Source organism: Hydractinia symbiolongicarpus, chromosome 7 (assembly GCF_029227915.1).
Source record: "Hydractinia symbiolongicarpus strain clone_291-10 chromosome 7, HSymV2.1, whole genome shotgun sequence".
NCBI classification, from domain to species: Eukaryota; Metazoa; Cnidaria; class Hydrozoa; order Anthoathecata; family Hydractiniidae; genus Hydractinia; species Hydractinia symbiolongicarpus.
The window spans coordinates 21,699,313-21,714,207 of record NC_079881.1 but is presented as its reverse complement, the minus strand read 5'-3'; the positions used below and the strand labels follow the sequence as shown (position 1 = coordinate 21,714,207).

The 14,895-nt window shown below is 48.6% G+C and overlaps 28 non-coding genes across 28 annotated transcripts; all 28 read right to left on the bottom strand.

The window, feature by feature from the left end:
• Positions 1 to 197: 197 nt before the first annotated feature.
• Positions 198 to 336, bottom strand: LOC130649963 (U4 spliceosomal RNA). The gene has a single exon (XR_008983373.1). It is a non-coding gene; the product is annotated as a U4 spliceosomal RNA (small nuclear RNA).
• A 395-nt stretch (positions 337 to 731) lies between these two features.
• On the bottom strand, positions 732 to 870 carry LOC130650339 (U4 spliceosomal RNA). Its single transcript, XR_008983732.1, has one exon. It is a non-coding gene; the product is annotated as a U4 spliceosomal RNA (small nuclear RNA).
• A 395-nt stretch (positions 871 to 1,265) lies between these two features.
• On the bottom strand, positions 1,266 to 1,404 carry LOC130650338 (U4 spliceosomal RNA). The gene has a single exon (XR_008983731.1). It is a non-coding gene; the product is annotated as a U4 spliceosomal RNA (small nuclear RNA).
• A 396-nt stretch (positions 1,405 to 1,800) lies between these two features.
• Positions 1,801 to 1,939, bottom strand: LOC130650336 (U4 spliceosomal RNA). The gene has a single exon (XR_008983729.1). It is a non-coding gene; the product is annotated as a U4 spliceosomal RNA (small nuclear RNA).
• Positions 1,940 to 2,334: 395 nt separating this feature from the next.
• Positions 2,335 to 2,473, bottom strand: LOC130649914 (U4 spliceosomal RNA). Its single transcript, XR_008983327.1, has one exon. It is a non-coding gene; the product is annotated as a U4 spliceosomal RNA (small nuclear RNA).
• A 395-nt stretch (positions 2,474 to 2,868) lies between these two features.
• On the bottom strand, positions 2,869 to 3,007 carry LOC130650335 (U4 spliceosomal RNA). The gene has a single exon (XR_008983728.1). It is a non-coding gene; the product is annotated as a U4 spliceosomal RNA (small nuclear RNA).
• Positions 3,008 to 3,402: 395 nt separating this feature from the next.
• Positions 3,403 to 3,541, bottom strand: LOC130650334 (U4 spliceosomal RNA). Its single transcript, XR_008983727.1, has one exon. It is a non-coding gene; the product is annotated as a U4 spliceosomal RNA (small nuclear RNA).
• A 395-nt stretch (positions 3,542 to 3,936) lies between these two features.
• On the bottom strand, positions 3,937 to 4,075 carry LOC130649954 (U4 spliceosomal RNA). The gene has a single exon (XR_008983365.1). It is a non-coding gene; the product is annotated as a U4 spliceosomal RNA (small nuclear RNA).
• A 395-nt stretch (positions 4,076 to 4,470) lies between these two features.
• Positions 4,471 to 4,609, bottom strand: LOC130650332 (U4 spliceosomal RNA). The gene has a single exon (XR_008983726.1). It is a non-coding gene; the product is annotated as a U4 spliceosomal RNA (small nuclear RNA).
• Positions 4,610 to 5,004: 395 nt separating this feature from the next.
• Positions 5,005 to 5,143, bottom strand: LOC130650331 (U4 spliceosomal RNA). Its single transcript, XR_008983725.1, has one exon. It is a non-coding gene; the product is annotated as a U4 spliceosomal RNA (small nuclear RNA).
• A 395-nt stretch (positions 5,144 to 5,538) lies between these two features.
• Positions 5,539 to 5,677, bottom strand: LOC130650330 (U4 spliceosomal RNA). Its single transcript, XR_008983724.1, has one exon. It is a non-coding gene; the product is annotated as a U4 spliceosomal RNA (small nuclear RNA).
• A 394-nt stretch (positions 5,678 to 6,071) lies between these two features.
• On the bottom strand, positions 6,072 to 6,210 carry LOC130649906 (U4 spliceosomal RNA). The gene has a single exon (XR_008983319.1). It is a non-coding gene; the product is annotated as a U4 spliceosomal RNA (small nuclear RNA).
• A 395-nt stretch (positions 6,211 to 6,605) lies between these two features.
• On the bottom strand, positions 6,606 to 6,744 carry LOC130649962 (U4 spliceosomal RNA). Its single transcript, XR_008983372.1, has one exon. It is a non-coding gene; the product is annotated as a U4 spliceosomal RNA (small nuclear RNA).
• A 395-nt stretch (positions 6,745 to 7,139) lies between these two features.
• On the bottom strand, positions 7,140 to 7,278 carry LOC130650329 (U4 spliceosomal RNA). The gene has a single exon (XR_008983723.1). It is a non-coding gene; the product is annotated as a U4 spliceosomal RNA (small nuclear RNA).
• Positions 7,279 to 7,673: 395 nt separating this feature from the next.
• Positions 7,674 to 7,812, bottom strand: LOC130650328 (U4 spliceosomal RNA). Its single transcript, XR_008983722.1, has one exon. It is a non-coding gene; the product is annotated as a U4 spliceosomal RNA (small nuclear RNA).
• A 395-nt stretch (positions 7,813 to 8,207) lies between these two features.
• LOC130650327 (U4 spliceosomal RNA) lies at positions 8,208 to 8,346 on the bottom strand. Its single transcript, XR_008983721.1, has one exon. It is a non-coding gene; the product is annotated as a U4 spliceosomal RNA (small nuclear RNA).
• A 395-nt stretch (positions 8,347 to 8,741) lies between these two features.
• Positions 8,742 to 8,880, bottom strand: LOC130650326 (U4 spliceosomal RNA). Its single transcript, XR_008983719.1, has one exon. It is a non-coding gene; the product is annotated as a U4 spliceosomal RNA (small nuclear RNA).
• Positions 8,881 to 9,275: 395 nt separating this feature from the next.
• Positions 9,276 to 9,414, bottom strand: LOC130650524 (U4 spliceosomal RNA). Its single transcript, XR_008983910.1, has one exon. It is a non-coding gene; the product is annotated as a U4 spliceosomal RNA (small nuclear RNA).
• A 395-nt stretch (positions 9,415 to 9,809) lies between these two features.
• LOC130649986 (U4 spliceosomal RNA) lies at positions 9,810 to 9,948 on the bottom strand. The gene has a single exon (XR_008983395.1). It is a non-coding gene; the product is annotated as a U4 spliceosomal RNA (small nuclear RNA).
• A 394-nt stretch (positions 9,949 to 10,342) lies between these two features.
• Positions 10,343 to 10,481, bottom strand: LOC130650324 (U4 spliceosomal RNA). The gene has a single exon (XR_008983717.1). It is a non-coding gene; the product is annotated as a U4 spliceosomal RNA (small nuclear RNA).
• Positions 10,482 to 10,876: 395 nt separating this feature from the next.
• On the bottom strand, positions 10,877 to 11,015 carry LOC130650323 (U4 spliceosomal RNA). Its single transcript, XR_008983716.1, has one exon. It is a non-coding gene; the product is annotated as a U4 spliceosomal RNA (small nuclear RNA).
• A 395-nt stretch (positions 11,016 to 11,410) lies between these two features.
• On the bottom strand, positions 11,411 to 11,549 carry LOC130650147 (U4 spliceosomal RNA). The gene has a single exon (XR_008983547.1). It is a non-coding gene; the product is annotated as a U4 spliceosomal RNA (small nuclear RNA).
• Positions 11,550 to 11,944: 395 nt separating this feature from the next.
• LOC130650322 (U4 spliceosomal RNA) lies at positions 11,945 to 12,083 on the bottom strand. Its single transcript, XR_008983715.1, has one exon. It is a non-coding gene; the product is annotated as a U4 spliceosomal RNA (small nuclear RNA).
• A 395-nt stretch (positions 12,084 to 12,478) lies between these two features.
• On the bottom strand, positions 12,479 to 12,617 carry LOC130650321 (U4 spliceosomal RNA). Its single transcript, XR_008983714.1, has one exon. It is a non-coding gene; the product is annotated as a U4 spliceosomal RNA (small nuclear RNA).
• Positions 12,618 to 13,012: 395 nt separating this feature from the next.
• Positions 13,013 to 13,151, bottom strand: LOC130650320 (U4 spliceosomal RNA). Its single transcript, XR_008983713.1, has one exon. It is a non-coding gene; the product is annotated as a U4 spliceosomal RNA (small nuclear RNA).
• Positions 13,152 to 13,546: 395 nt separating this feature from the next.
• LOC130650319 (U4 spliceosomal RNA) lies at positions 13,547 to 13,685 on the bottom strand. The gene has a single exon (XR_008983712.1). It is a non-coding gene; the product is annotated as a U4 spliceosomal RNA (small nuclear RNA).
• A 394-nt stretch (positions 13,686 to 14,079) lies between these two features.
• LOC130649976 (U4 spliceosomal RNA) lies at positions 14,080 to 14,218 on the bottom strand. The gene has a single exon (XR_008983386.1). It is a non-coding gene; the product is annotated as a U4 spliceosomal RNA (small nuclear RNA).
• A 395-nt stretch (positions 14,219 to 14,613) lies between these two features.
• On the bottom strand, positions 14,614 to 14,752 carry LOC130650318 (U4 spliceosomal RNA). The gene has a single exon (XR_008983711.1). It is a non-coding gene; the product is annotated as a U4 spliceosomal RNA (small nuclear RNA).
• Between the last annotated feature and the right edge of the window lie 143 nt (positions 14,753 to 14,895).

The following is a 14,895-nucleotide window of genomic DNA, read 5'->3' as shown; positions in this document are numbered from 1 at the left end:
GATTCGCCATTTACACCTAGAATGCCCACCGTCTGCGGAAGTGACCAGTTGCGTTGAAAAGAGGCGATGCATAATGTGTCCTGCTTTACACGAAAGGGTTCTTCTCCATCCGGAAGCGAGCAAACAAGAATTTTTGCGCTTTTCTTGCATTCGACGCAGTCTTCGTGAGCTCAGCAGATTTCTATTTTTAGGCATGGTCCAAGTGGGAACCTCCAAATATTGCAACGCCGGCGATGTTTCACGCCGTCATGCGGGATATTGGGAAAAGTTTTCAATTAGCAATCACCACGCCTCGGTTAAACCTCATTGGCTATGGTAATGCCACTGCGCAAAGCTAACCCAACAAGAACGGCAACCATCGCGTGCTTCTTTAACGTTATCGATTGCTTGTGGTTACGGCATTTTGGTCCCCATCTCGCCTTTCCCTTGTGCCACTTAAACAGTTTTCATATTCATAGCCGAACTAAGACAAGTGTCCGTTGTCGTCGTGAGAGTAAGGGCCAGTGCCGCAACGAGCGCTTTGTCTCCACCACTGATTCGCCATTTACACCTAGAATGCCCACCGTCTGCGGAAGCGACCAGTTGCGTTGAAAAGAGGCGATGCATAATGTGTCCTGCTTTACACGAAAGGGTTCTTCTCCATCCGGAAGCGAGCAAACAAGAATTTTTGCGCTTTTCTTGCATTCGACGCAGTCTTCGTGAGCTCAGCAGATTTCTATTTTTAGGCATGGTCCCAGTGGGAACCTCCAAATATTGCAACGCCGGCGATGTTTCACGCCGTCATGCGGGATATTGGGAAAAGTTTTCAATTAGCAATCACCACGCCTCGGTTAAACCTCATTGGCTATGGTAATGCCACTGCGCAAAGCTAACCCAACAAGAGCGGCAACCATTGCGTGCTTCTTTAACGTTATCGATTGCTTGTGGTTACGGCATTTTGGTCCCCATCTCGCCTTTCCCTTGTGCCACTTAAACAGTTTTCATATTCATAGCCGAACTAAGACAAGTGTCCGTTGTCGTCGTGAGAGTAAGGGCCAGTGCCGCAACGAGCGCTTTGTCTCCACCACTGATTCGCCATTTACACCTAGAATGCCCACCGTCTGCGGAAGTGACCAGTTGCGTTGAAAAGAGGCGATGCATAATGTGTCCTGCTTTACACGAAAGGGTTCTTCTCCATCCGGAAGCGAGCAAACAAGAATTTTTGCGCTTTTCTTGCATTCGACGCAGTCTTCGTGAGCTCAGCAGATTTCTATTTTTAGGCATGGTCCCAGTGGGAACCTCCAAATATTGCAACGCCGGCGATGTTTCACGCCGTCATGCGGGATATTGGGAAAAGTTTTCAATTAGCAATCACCACGCCTCGGTTAAACCTCATTGGCTATGGTAATGCCACTGCGCAAAGCTAACCCAACAAGAACGGCAACCATCGCGTGCTTCTTTAACGTTATCGATTGCTTGTGGTTACGGCATTTTGGTCCCCATCTCGCCTTTCCCTTGTGCCACTTAAACAGTTTTCATATTCATAGCCGAACTAAGACAAGTGTCCGTTGTCGTCGTGAGAGTAAGGGCCAGTGCCGCAACGAGCGCTTTGTCTCCACCACTGATTCGCCATTTACACCTAGAATGCCCACCGTCTGCGGAAGTGACCAGTTGCGTTGAAAAGAGGCGATGCATAATGTGTCCTGCTTTACACGAAAGGGTTCTTCTCCATCCGGAAGCGAGCAAACAAGAATTTTTGCGCTTTTCTTGCATTCGACGCAGTCTTCCTGAGCTCAGCAGATTTCTTTATTTTAGGCATGGTCCCAGTGGGAACCTCCAAATATTGCAACGCCGGCGATGTTTCACGCCGTCATGCGGGATATTGGGAAAAGTTTTCAATTAGCAATCACCACGCCTCGGTTAAACCTCATTGGCTATGGTAATGCCACTGCGCAAAGCTAACCCAACAAGAGCGGCAACCATCGCGTGCTTCTTTAACGTTATCGATTGCTTGTGGTTACGGCATTTTGGTCCCCATCTCGCCTTTCCCTTGTGCCACTTAAACAGTTTTCATATTCATAGCCGAACTAAGACAAGTGTCCGTTGTCGTCGTGAGAGTAAGGGCCAGTGCCGCAACGAGCGCTTTGTCTCCACCACTGATTCGCCATTTACACCTAGAATGCCCACCGTCTGCGGAAGTGACCAGTTGCGTTGAAAAGAGGCGATGCATAATGTGTCCTGCTTTACACGAAAGGGTTCTTCTCCATCCGGAAGCGAGCAAACAAGAATTTTTGCGCTTTTCTTGCATTCGACGCAGTCTTCGTGAGCTCAGCAGATTTCCATTTTTAGGCATGGTCCCAGTGGGAACCTCCAAATATTGCAACGCTGGCGATGTTTCACGCCGTCATGCGGGATATTGGGAAAAGTTTTCAATTAGCAATCACCACGCCTCGGTTAAACCTCATTGGCTATGGTAATGCCACTGCGCAAAGCTAACCCAACAAGAGCGGCAACCATCGCGTGCTTCTTTAACGTTATCGATTGCTTGTGGTTACGGCATTTTGGTCCCCATCTCGCCTTTCCCTTGTGCCACTTAAACAGTTTTCATATTCATAGCCGAACTAAGACAAGTGTCCGTTGTCGTCGTGAGAGTAAGGGCCAGTGCCGCAACGAGCGCTTTGTCTCCACCACTGATTCGCCATTTACACCTAGAATGCCCACCGTCTGCGGAAGTGACCAGTTGCGTTGAAAAGAGGCGATGCATAATGTGTCCTGCTTTACACGAAAGGGTTCTCCTTCATTCGGAAGCGAGCAAACAAGAATTTTTGCGCTTTTCTTGCATTCGACGCAGTCTTCGTGAGCTCAGCAGATTTCTATTTTTAGGCATGGTCCCAGTGGGAACCTCCAAATATTGCAACGCCGGCGATGTTTCACGCCGTCATGCGGGATATTGGGAAAAGTTTTCAATTAGCAATCACCACGCCTCGGTTAAACCTCATTGGCTATGGTAATGCCACTGCGCAAAGCTAACTCAACAAGAACGGCAACCATCGCGTGCTTCTTTAACGTTATCGATTGCTTGTGGTTACGGCATTTTGGTCCCCATCTCGCCTTTCCCTTGTGCCACTTAAACAGTTTTCATATTCATAGCCGAACTAAGACAAGTGTCCGTTGTCGTCGTGAGAGTAAGGGCCAGTGCCGCAACGAGCGCTTTGTCTCCACCACTGATTCGTCATTTACACCTAGAATGCCCACCGTCTGCGGAAGTGACCAGTTGCGTTGAAAAGAGGCGATGCATAATGTGTCCTGCTTTACACGAAAGGGTTCTTCTCCATCCGGAAGCGAGCAAACAAGAATTTTTGCGCTTTTCTTGCATTCGACGCAGTCTTCGTGAGCTCAGCAGATTTCTATTTTTAGGCATGGTCCCAGTGGGAACCTCCAAATATTGCAACGCCGGCGATGTTTCACGCCGTCATGCGGGATATTGGGAAAAGTTTTCAATTAGCAATCACCACGCCTCGGTTAAACCTCATTGGCTATGGTAATGCCACTGCGCAAAGCTAACCCAACAAGAACGGCAACCATCGCGTGCTTCTTTAACGTTATCGATTGCTTGTGGTTACGGCATTTTGGTCCCCATCTCGCCTTTCCCTTGTGCCACTTAAACAGTTTTCATATTCATAGCCGAACTAAGACAAGTGTCCGTTGTCGTCGTGAGAGTAAGGGCCAGTGCCGCAACGAGCGCTTTGTCTCCACCACTGATTCGCCATTTACACCTAGAATGCCCACCGTCTGCGGAAGTGACCAGTTGCGTTGAAAAGAGGCGATGCATAATGCGTCCTGCTTTACACGAAAGGGTTCTTCTCCATCCGGAAGCGAGCAAACAAGAATTTTTGCGCTTTTCTTGCATTCGACGCAGTCTTCGTGAGCTCAGCAGATTTCCATTTTTAGGCATGGTCCCAGTGGGAACCTCCAAATATTGCAACGCCTGCGATGTTTCACGCCGTCATGCGGGATATTGGGAAAAGTTTTCAATTAGCAATCACCACGCCTCGGTTAAACCTCATTGGCTATGGTAATGCCACTGCGCAAAGCTAACCCAACAAGAGCGGCAACCATCGCGTGCTTCTTTAACGTTATCGATTGCTTGTGGTTACGGCATTTTGGTCCCCATCTCGCCTTTCCCTTGTGCCACTTAAACAGTTTTCATATTCATAGCCGAACTAAGACAAGTGTCAGTTGTCGTCGTGAGAGTAAGGGCCAGTGCAGCAACGAGCGCTTTGTCTCCACCACTGATTCGCCATTTACACCTACAATGCCCACCGTCTGCGGAAGTGACCAGTTGCGTTGAAAAGAGGCGATGCATAATGTGTCCTGCTTTACACGAAAGGGTTCTTCTCCATTCGGAAGCGAGCAAACAAGAATTTTTGCACTTTTCTTGCATTCAACGCAGTCTTCGTGAGCTCAGCAGATTTCTATTTTTAGGCATGGTCCCAGTGGGAACCTCCAAATATTGCAACGCCGGCGATGTTTCACGCCGTCATGCGGGATATTGGGAAAAGTTTTCAATTAGCAATCACCACGCCTCGGTTAAACCTCATTGGCTATGGTAATGCCACTGCGCAAAGCTAACCCAACAAGAACGGCAACCATCGCGTGCTTCTTTAACGTTATCGATTGCTTGTGGTTACGGCATTTTGGTCCCCATCTCGCCTTTCCCTTGTGCCACTTAAACAGTTTTCATATTCATAGCCAAACTAAGACAAGTGTCCGTTGTCGTCGTGAGAGTAAGGGCCAGTGCCGCAACGAGCGCTTTGTCTCCACCACTGATTCGTCATTTACACCTAGAATGCCCACCGTCTGCGGAAGTGACCAGTTGCGTTGAAAAGAGGCGATGCATAATGTGTCCTGCTTTACACGAAAGGGTTCTTCTCCATCCGGAAGCGAGCAAACAAGAATTTTTGCGCTTTTCTTGCATTCGACGCAGTCTTCGTGAGCTCAGCAGATTTCTATTTTTAGGCATGGTCCCAGTGGGAACCTCCAAATATTGCAACGCCGGCGATGTTTCACGCCGTCATGCGGGATATTGGGAAAAGTTTTCAATTAGCAATCACCACGCCTCGGTTAAACCTCATTGGCTATGGTAATGCCACTGCGCAAAGCTAACCCAACAAGAACGGCAATCATCGCGTGCTTCTTTAACGTTATCGATTGCTTGTGGTTACGGCATTTTGGTCCCCATCTCGCCTTTCCCTTGTGCCACTTAAACAGTTTTCATATTCATAGCCGAACTAAGACAAGTGTCCGTTGTCGTCGTGAGAGTAAGGGCCAGTGCCGCAACGAGCGCTTTGTCTCCACCACTGATTCGCCATTTACACCTAGAATGCCCACCGTCTGCGGAAGTGACCAGTTGCGTTGAAAAGAGGCGATGCATAATGTGTCCTGCTTTACACGAAAAGGTTCTTCTCCATCCGGAAGCGAGCAAACAAGAATTTTTGCGCTTTTCTTGCATTCGACGCAGTCTTCGTGAGCTCAGCAGATTTCTATTTTTAGGCATGGTCCCAGTGGGAACCTCCAAATATTGCAACGCCGGCGATGTTTCACGCCGTCATGCGGGATATTGGGAAAAGTTTTCAATTAGCAATCACCACGCCTCGGTTAAACCTCATTGGCTATGGTAATGCCACTGCGCAAAGCTAACCCAACAAGAGCGGCAACCATCGCGTGCTTCTTTAACGTTATCGATTGCTTGTGGTTACGGCATTTTGGTCCCCATCTCGCCTTTCCCTTGTGCCACTTAAACAGTTTTCATATTCATAGCCGAACTAAGACAAGTGTCTGTTGTCGTCGTGAGAGTAAGGGCCAGTGCCGCAACGAGCGCTTTGTCTCCACCACTGATTCGCCATTTACACCTAGAATGCCCACCGTCTGCGGAAGTGACCAGTTGCGTTGAAAAGAGGCGATGCATAATGTGTCCTGCTTTACACGAAAGGGTTCTTCTCCATCCGGAGCGAGCAAACAAGAATTTTTGCGCTTTTCTTGCATTCGACGCAGTCTTCGTGAGCTCAGCAGATTTCTATTTTTAGGCATGGTCCCAGTGGGTACCTCCAAATATTGCAACGCCGGCGATGTTTCACGCCGTCATGCGGGATATTGGGAAAAGTTTTCAATTAGCAATCACCACGCCTCGGTTAAACCTCATTGGCTATGGTAATGCCACTGCGCAAAGCTAACCCAACAAGAACGGCAACCATCGCGTGCTTCTTTAACGTTATCGATTGCTTGTGGTTACGGCATTTTGGTCCCCATCTCGCCTTTCCCTTGTGCCACTTAAACAGTTTTCATATTCATAGCCGAACTAAGACAAGTGTCCGTTGTCGTCGTGAGAGTAAGGGCCAGTGCCGCAACGAGCGCTTTGTCTCCACCACTGATTCGCCATTTACACCTAGAATGCCCACCGTCTGCGGAAGTGACCAGTTGCGTTGAAAAGAGGCGATGCATAATGTGTCCTGCTTTACACGAAAGGGTTCTTCTCCATCCGGAAGCGAGCAAACAAGAATTTTTGCGCTTTTCTTGCATTCGACGCAGTCTTCGTGAGCTCAGCAGATTTCTATTTTTAGGCATGGTCCAAGTGGGAACCTCCAAATATTGCAACGCCGGCGATGTTTCACGCCGTCATGCGGGATATTGGGAAAAGTTTTCAATTAGCAATCACCACGCCTCGGTTAAACCTCATTGGCTATGGTAATGCCACTGCGCAAAGCTAACCCAACAAGAACGGCAACCATCGCGTGCTTCTTTAACGTTATCGATTGCTTGTGGTTACGGCATTTTGGTCCCCATCTCGCCTTTCCCTTGTGCCACTTAAACAGTTTTCATATTCATAGCCGAACTAAGACAAGTGTCCGTTGTCGTCGTGAGAGTAAGGGCCAGTGCCGCAACGAGCGCTTTGTCTCCACCACTGATTCGCCATTTACACCTAGAATGCCCACCGTCTGCGGAAGCGACCAGTTGCGTTGAAAAGAGGCGATGCATAATGTGTCCTGCTTTACACGAAAGGGTTCTTCTCCATCCGGAAGCGAGCAAACAAGAATTTTTGCGCTTTTCTTGCATTCGACGCAGTCTTCGTGAGCTCAGCAGATTTCTATTTTTAGGCATGGTCCCAGTGGGAACCTCCAAATATTGCAACGCCGGCGATGTTTCACGCCGTCATGCGGGATATTGGGAAAAGTTTTCAATTAGCAATCACCACGCCTCGGTTAAACCTCATTGGCTATGGTAATGCCACTGCGCAAAGCTAAGCCAACAAGAGCGGCAACCATCGCGTGCTTCTTTAACGTTATCGATTGCTTGTGGTTACGGCATTTTGGTCCCCATCTCGCCTTTCCCTTGTGCCACTTAAACAGTTTTCATATTCATAGCCGAACTAAGACAAGTGTCCGTTGTCGTCGTGAGAGTAAGGGCCAGTGCCGCAACGAGCGCTTTGTCTCCACCACTGATTCGCCATTTACACCTAGAATGCCCACCGTCTGCGGAAGTGACCAGTTGCGTTGAAAAGAGGCGATGCATAATGTGTCCTGCTTTACACGAAAGGGTTCTTCTCCATCCGGAAGCGAGCAAACAAGAATTTTTGCGCTTTTCTTGCATTCGACGCAGTCTTCGTGAGCTCAGCAGATTTCTATTTTTAGGCATGGTCCCAGTGGGAACCTCCAAATATTGCAACGCCGGCGATGTTTCACGCCGTCATGCGGGATATTGGGAAAAGTTTTCAATTAGCAATCACCACGCCTCGGTTAAACCTCATTGGCTATGGTAATGCCACTGCGCAAAGCTAACCCAACAAGAACGGCAACCATCGCGTGCTTCTTTAACGTTATCGATTGCTTGTGGTTACGGCATTTTGGTCCCCATCTCGCCTTTCCCTTGTGCCACTTAAACAGTTTTCATATTCATAGCCGAACTAAGACAAGTGTCCGTTGTCGTCGTGAGAGTAAGGGCCAGTGCCGCAACGAGCGCTTTGTCTCCACCACTGATTCGCCATTTACACCTAGAATGCCCACCGTCTGCGGAAGTGACCAGTTGCGTTGAAAAGAGGCGATGCATAATGTGTCCTGCTTTACACGAAAGGGTTCTTCTCCATCCGGAAGCGAGCAAACAAGAATTTTTGCGCTTTTCTTGCATTCGACGCAGTCTTCGTGAGCTCAGCAGATTTCTATTTTTAGGCATGGTCCCAGTGGGAACCTCCAAATATTGCAACGCCGGCGATGTTTCACGCCGTCATGCGGGATATTGGGAAAAGTTTTCAATTAGCAATCACCACGCCTCGGTTAAACCTCATTGGCTATGGTAATGCCACTGCGCAAAGCTAAGCCAACAAGAGCGGCAACCATCGCGTGCTTCTTTAACGTTATCGATTGCTTGTGGTTACGGCATTTTGGTCCCCATCTCGCCTTTCCCTTGTGCCACTTAAACAGTTTTCATATTCATAGCCGAACTAAGACAAGTGTCCGTTGTCGTCGTGAGAGTAAGGGCCAGTGCCGCAACGAGCGCTTTGTCTCCACCACTGATTCGCCATTTACACCTAGAATGCCCACCGTCTGCGGAAGTGACCAGTTGCGTTGAAAAGAGGCGATGCATAATGTGTCCTGCTTTACACGAAAGGGTTCTTCTCCATCCGGAAGCGAGCAAACAAGAATTTTTGCGCTTTTCTTGCATTCGACGCAGTCTTCGTGAGCTCAGCAGATTTCTATTTTTAGGCATGGTCCCAGTGGGAACCTCCAAATATTGCAACGCCGGCGATGTTTCACGCCGTCATGCGGGATATTGGGAAAAGTTTTCAATTAGCAATCACCACGCCTCGGTTAAACCTCATTGGCTATGGTAATGCCACTGCGCAAAGCTAAGCCAACAAGAGCGGCAACCATCGCGTGCTTCTTTAACGTTATCGATTGCTTGTGGTTACGGCATTTTGGTCCCCATCTCGCCTTTCCCTTGTGCCACTTAAACAGTTTTCATATTCATAGCCGAACTAAGACAAGTGTCCGTTGTCGTCGTGAGAGTAAGGGCCGGTGCCGCAACGAGCGCTTTGTCTCCACCACTGATTCGCCATTTACACCTAGAATGCCCACCGTCTGCGGAAGTGACCAGTTGCGTTGAAAAGAGGCGATGCATAATGTGTCCTGCTTTACACGAAAGGGTTCTTCTCCATCCGGAAGCGAGCAAACAAGAATTTTTGCGCTTTTCTTGCATTCGACGCAGTCTTCGTGAGCTCAGCAGATTTCTATTTTTAGGCATGGTCCCAGTGGGAACCTCCAAATATTGCAACGCCGGCGATGTTTCACGCCGTCGTGCGGGATATTGGGAAAAGTTTTCAATTAGCAATCACCACGCCTCGGTTAAACCTCATTGGCTATGGTAATGCCACTGCGCAAAGCTAACCCAACAAGAACGGCAACCATCGCGTGCTTCTTTAACGTTATCGATTGCTTGTGGTTACGGCATTTTGGTCCCCATCTCGCCTTTCCCTTGTGCCACTTAAACAGTTTTCATATTCATAGCCGAACTAAGACAAGTGTCCGTTGTCGTCGTGAGAGTAAGGGCCAGTGCCGCAACGAGCGCTTTGTCTCCACCACTGATTCGCCATTTACACCTAGAATGCCCACCGTCTGCGGAAGTGACCAGTTGCGTTGAAAAGAGGCGATGCATAATGTGTCCTGCTTTACACGAAAGGGTTCTTCTCCATCCGGAAGCGAGCAAACAAGAATTTTTGCGCTTTTCCTGCATTCGACGCAGTCTTCGTGAGCTCAGCAGATTTCTATTTTTAGGCATGGTCCCAGTGAGAACCTCCAAATATTACAACGCCGGCGATGTTTCACGCCGTCATGCGGGATATTGGGAAAAGTTTTCAATTAGCAATCACCACGCCTCGGTTAAACCTCATTGGCTATGGTAATGCCACTGCGCAAAGCTAACCCAACAAGAACGGCAACCATCGCGTGCTTCTTTAACGTTATCGATTGCTTGTGGTTACGCATTTTGGTCCCCATCTCGCCTTTCCCTTGTGCCACTTAAACAGTTTTCATATTCATAGCCGAACTAAGACAAGTGTCCGTTGTCGTCGTGAGAGTAAGGGCCAGTGCCGCAACGAGCGCTTTGTCTCCACCACTGATTCGCCATTTACACCTAGAATGCCCACCGTCTGCGGAAGTGACCAGTTGCGTTGAAAAGAGGCGATGCATAATGTGTCCTGCTTTACACGAAAGGGTTCTTCTTCATTCGGAAGCGAGCAAACAAGAATTTTTGCGCTTTTCTTGCATTCGACGCAGTCTTCGTGAGCTCAGCAGATTTCTATTTTTAGGCATGGTCCCAGTGGGAACCTCCAAATATTGCAACGCCGGCGATGTTTCACGCCGTCATGCGGGATATTGGGAAAAGTTTTCAATTAGCAATCACCACGCCTCGGTTAAACCTCATTGGCTATGGTAATGCCACTGCGCAAAGCTAACCCAAAAAGAACGGCAACCATCGCGTGCTTCTTTAACGTTATCGATTGCTTGTGGTTACGGCATTTTGGTCCCCATCTCGCCCTTCCCTTGTGCCACTTAAACAGTTTTCATATTCATAGCCGAACTAAGACAAGTGTCCGTTGTCGTCGTGAGAGTAAGGGCCAGTGCCGCAACGAGCGCTTTGTCTCCACCACTGATTCGCCATTTACACCTAGAATGCCCACCGTCTGCGGAAGTGACCAGTTGCGTTGAAAAGAGGCGATGCATAATGTGTCCTGCTTTACACGAAAGGGTTCTTCTCCATCCGGAAGCGAGCAAACAAGAATTTTTGCGCTTTTCTTGCATTCGACGCAGTCTTCGTGAGCTCAGCAGATTTCTATTTTTAGGCATGGTCCCAGTGGGAACCTCCAAATATTGCAACGCCGGCGATGTTTCACGCCGTCATGCGGGATATTGGGAAAAGTTTTCAATTAGCAATCACCACGCCTCGGTTAAACCTCATTGGCTATGGTAATGCCACTGCGCAAAGCTAACCCAACAAGAGCGGCAACCATCGCGTGCTTCTTTAACGTTATCGATTGCTTGTGGTTACGGCATTTTGGTCCCCATCTCGCCTTTCCCTTGTGCCACTTAAACAGTTTTCATATTCATAGCCGAACTAAGACAAGTGTCCGTTGTCGTCGTGAGAGTAAGGGCCAGTGCCGCAACGAGCGCTTTGTCTCCACCACTGATTCGCCATTTACACCTAGAATGCCCACCGTCTGCGGAAGTGACCAGTTGCGTTGAAAAGAGGCGATGCATAATGTGTCCTGCTTTACACGAAAGGGTTCTTCTCCATCCGGAAGCGAGCAAACAAGAATTTTTGCGCTTTTCTTGCATTCGACGCAGTCTTCGTGAGCTCAGCAGATTTCTATTTTTAGGCATGGTCCCAGTGGGAACCTCCAAATATTGCAACGCCGGCGATGTTTCACGCCGTCATGCGGGATATTGGGAAAAGTTTTCAATTAGCAATGACCACGCCTCGGTTAAACCTCATTGGCTATGGTAATGCCACTGCGCAAAGCTAACCCAACAAGAACGGCAACCATCGCGTGCTTCTTTAACGTTATCGATTGCTTGTGGTTACGGCATTTTGGTCCCCATCTCGCCTTTCCCTTGTGCCACTTAAACAGTTTTCATATTCATAGCCGAACTAAGACAAGTGTCCGTTGTCGTCGTGAGAGTAAGGGCCAGTGCCGCAACGAGCGCTTTGTCTCCACCACTGATTCGCCATTTACACCTAGAATGCCCACCGTCTGCGGAAGTGACCAGTTGCGTTGAAAAGAGGCGATGCATAATGTGTCCTGCTTTACACGAAAGGGTTCTTCTCCATCCGGAAGCGAGCAAACAAGAATTTTTGCGCTTTTCTTGCATTCGACGCAGTCTTCGTGAGCTCAGCAGATTTCTATTTTTAGGCATGGTCCCAGTGGGAACCTCCAAATATTGCAACGCCGGCGATGTTTCACGCCGTCATGCGGGATATTGGGAAAAGTTTTCAATTAGCAATCACCACGCCTCGGTTAAACCTCATTGGCTATGGTAATGCCACTGCGCAAAGCTAACCCAACAAGAACGGCAACCATCGCGTGCTTCTTTAACGTTATCGATTGCTTGTGGTTACGGCATTTTGGTCCCCATCTCGCCTTTCCCTTGTGCCACTTAAACAGTTTTCATATTCATAGCCGAACTAAGACAAGTGTCCGTTGTCGTCGTGAGAGTAAGGGCCAGTGCCGCAACGAGCGCTTTGTCTCCACCACTGATTCGCCATTTACACCTAGAATGCCCACCGTCTGCGGAAGTGACCAGTTGCGTTGAAAAGAGGCGATGCATAATGTGTCCTGCTTTACACGAAAGGGTTCTTCTCCATCCGGAAGCGAGCAAACAAGAATTTTTGCGCTTTTCTTGCATTCGACGCAGTCTTCGTGAGCTCAGCAGATTTCTATTTTTAGGCATGGTCCCAGTGGGAACCTCCAAATATTGCAACGCCGGCGATGTTTCACGCCGTCATGCGGGATATTGGGAAAAGTTTTCAATTAGCAATCACCACGCCTCGGTTAAACCTCATTGGCTATGGTAATGCCACTGCGCAAAGCTAAGCCAACAAGAGCGGCAACCATCGCGTGCTTCTTTAACGTTATCGATTGCTTGTGGTTACGGCATTTTGGTCCCCATCTCGCCTTTCCCTTGTGCCACTTAAACAGTTTTCATATTCATAGCCGAACTAAGACAAGTGTCCGTTGTCGTCGTGAGAGTAAGGGCCAGTGCTGCAACGAGCGCTTTGTCTCCACCACTGATTCGCCATTTACACCTAGAATGCCCACCGTCTGCGGAAGTGACCAGTTGCGTTGAAAAGAGGCGATGCATAATGTGTCCTGCTTTACACGAAAGGGTTCTTCTCCATCCGGAAGCGAGCAAACAAGAATTTTTGCGCTTTTCTTGCATTCGACGCAGTCTTCGTGAGCTCAGCAGATTTCTATTTTTAGGCATGGTCCCAGTGGGAACCTCCAAATATTGCAACGCCGGCGATGTTTCACGCCGTCATGCGGGATATTGGGAAAAGTTTTCAATTAGCAATCACCACGCCTCGGTTAAACCTCATTGGCTATGGTAATGCCACTGCGCAAAGCTAACCCAACAAGAGCGGCAACCATCGCGTGCTTCTTTAACGTTATCGATTGCTTGTGGTTACGGCATTTTGGTCCCCATCTCGCCTTTCCCTTGTGCCACTTAAACAGTTTTCATATTCATAGCCGAACTAAGACAAGTGTCCGTTGTCGTCGTGAGAGTAAGGGCCAGTGCCGCAACGAGCGCTTTGTCTCCACCACTGATTCGCCATTTACACCTAGAATGCCCACCGTCTGCGGAAGTGACCAGTTGCGTTGAAAAGAGGCGATGCATAATGTGTCCTGCTTTACACGAAAGGGTTCTTCTCCATCCGGAAGCGAGCAAACAAGAATTTTTGCGCTTTTCTTGCATTCCACGCAGTCTTCGTGAGCTCAGCAGATTTCTATTTTTAGGCATGGTCCCAGTGGGAACCTCCAAATATTGCAACGCCGGCGATGTTTCACGCCGTCATGCGGGATATTGGGAAAAGTTTTCAATTAGCAATCACCACGCCTCGGTTAAACCTCATTGGCTATGGTAATGCCACTGCGCAAAGCTAACCCAACAAGAACGGCAACCATCGCGTGCTTCTTTAACGTTATCGATTGCTTGTGGTTACGGCATTTTGGTCCCCATCTCGCCTTTCCCTTGTGCCACTTAAACAGTTTTCATATTCATAGCCGAACTAAGACAAGTGTCCGTTGTCGTCGTGAGAGTAAGGGCCAGTCCGCAACGAGCGCTTTGTCTCCACCACTGATTCGCCATTTACACCTAGAATGCCCACCGTCTGCGGAAGTGACCAGTTGCGTTGAAAAGAGGCGATGCATAATGTGTCCTGCTTTACACGAAAGGGTTCTTCTCCATCCGGAAGCGAGCAAACAAGAATTTTTGCGCTTTTCCTGCATTCGACGCAGTCTTCGTGAGCTCAGCAGATTTCTATTTTTAGGCATGGTCCCAGTGAGAACCTCCAAATATTACAACGCCGGCGATGTTTCACGCCGTCATGCGGGATATTGGGAAAAGTTTTCAATTAGCAATGACCACGCCTCGGTTAAACCTCATTGGCTATGGTAATGCCACTGCGCAAAGCTAACCCAACAAGAACAGCAACCATCGCGTGCTTCTTTAACGTTATCGATTGCTTGTGGTTACGGCATTTTGGTCCCCATCTCGCCTTTCCCTTGTGCCACTTAAACAGTTTTCATATTCATAGCCGAACTAAGACAAGTGTCCGTTGTCGTCGTGAGAGTAAGGGCCAGTGCCGCAACGAGCGCTTTGTCTCCACCACTGATTCGCCATTTACACCTAGAATGCCCACCGTCTGCGGAAGTGACCAGTTGCGTTGAAAAGAGGCGATGCATAATGTGTCCTGCTTTACACGAAAGGGTTCTTCTCCATCCGGAAGCGAGCAAACAAGAATTTTTGCGCTTTTCTTGCATTCGACGCAGTCTTCGTGAGCTCAGCAGATTTCTATTTTTAGGCATGGTCCCAGTGGGAACCTCCAAATATTGCAACGCCGGCGATGTTTCACGCCGTCATGCGGGATATTGGGAAAAGTTTTCAATTAGCAATCACCACGCCTCGGTTAAACCTCATTGGCTATGGTAATGCCACTGCGCAAAGCTAACCCAACAAGAACGGCAACCATCGCGTGCTTCTTTAACGTTATCGATTGCTTGTGGTTACAGCATTTTGGTCCCCATCTCGCCTTTCCCTTGTGCCACTTAAACAGTTTTCATATTCATAGCCGAACTAAGACAAGTGTCCG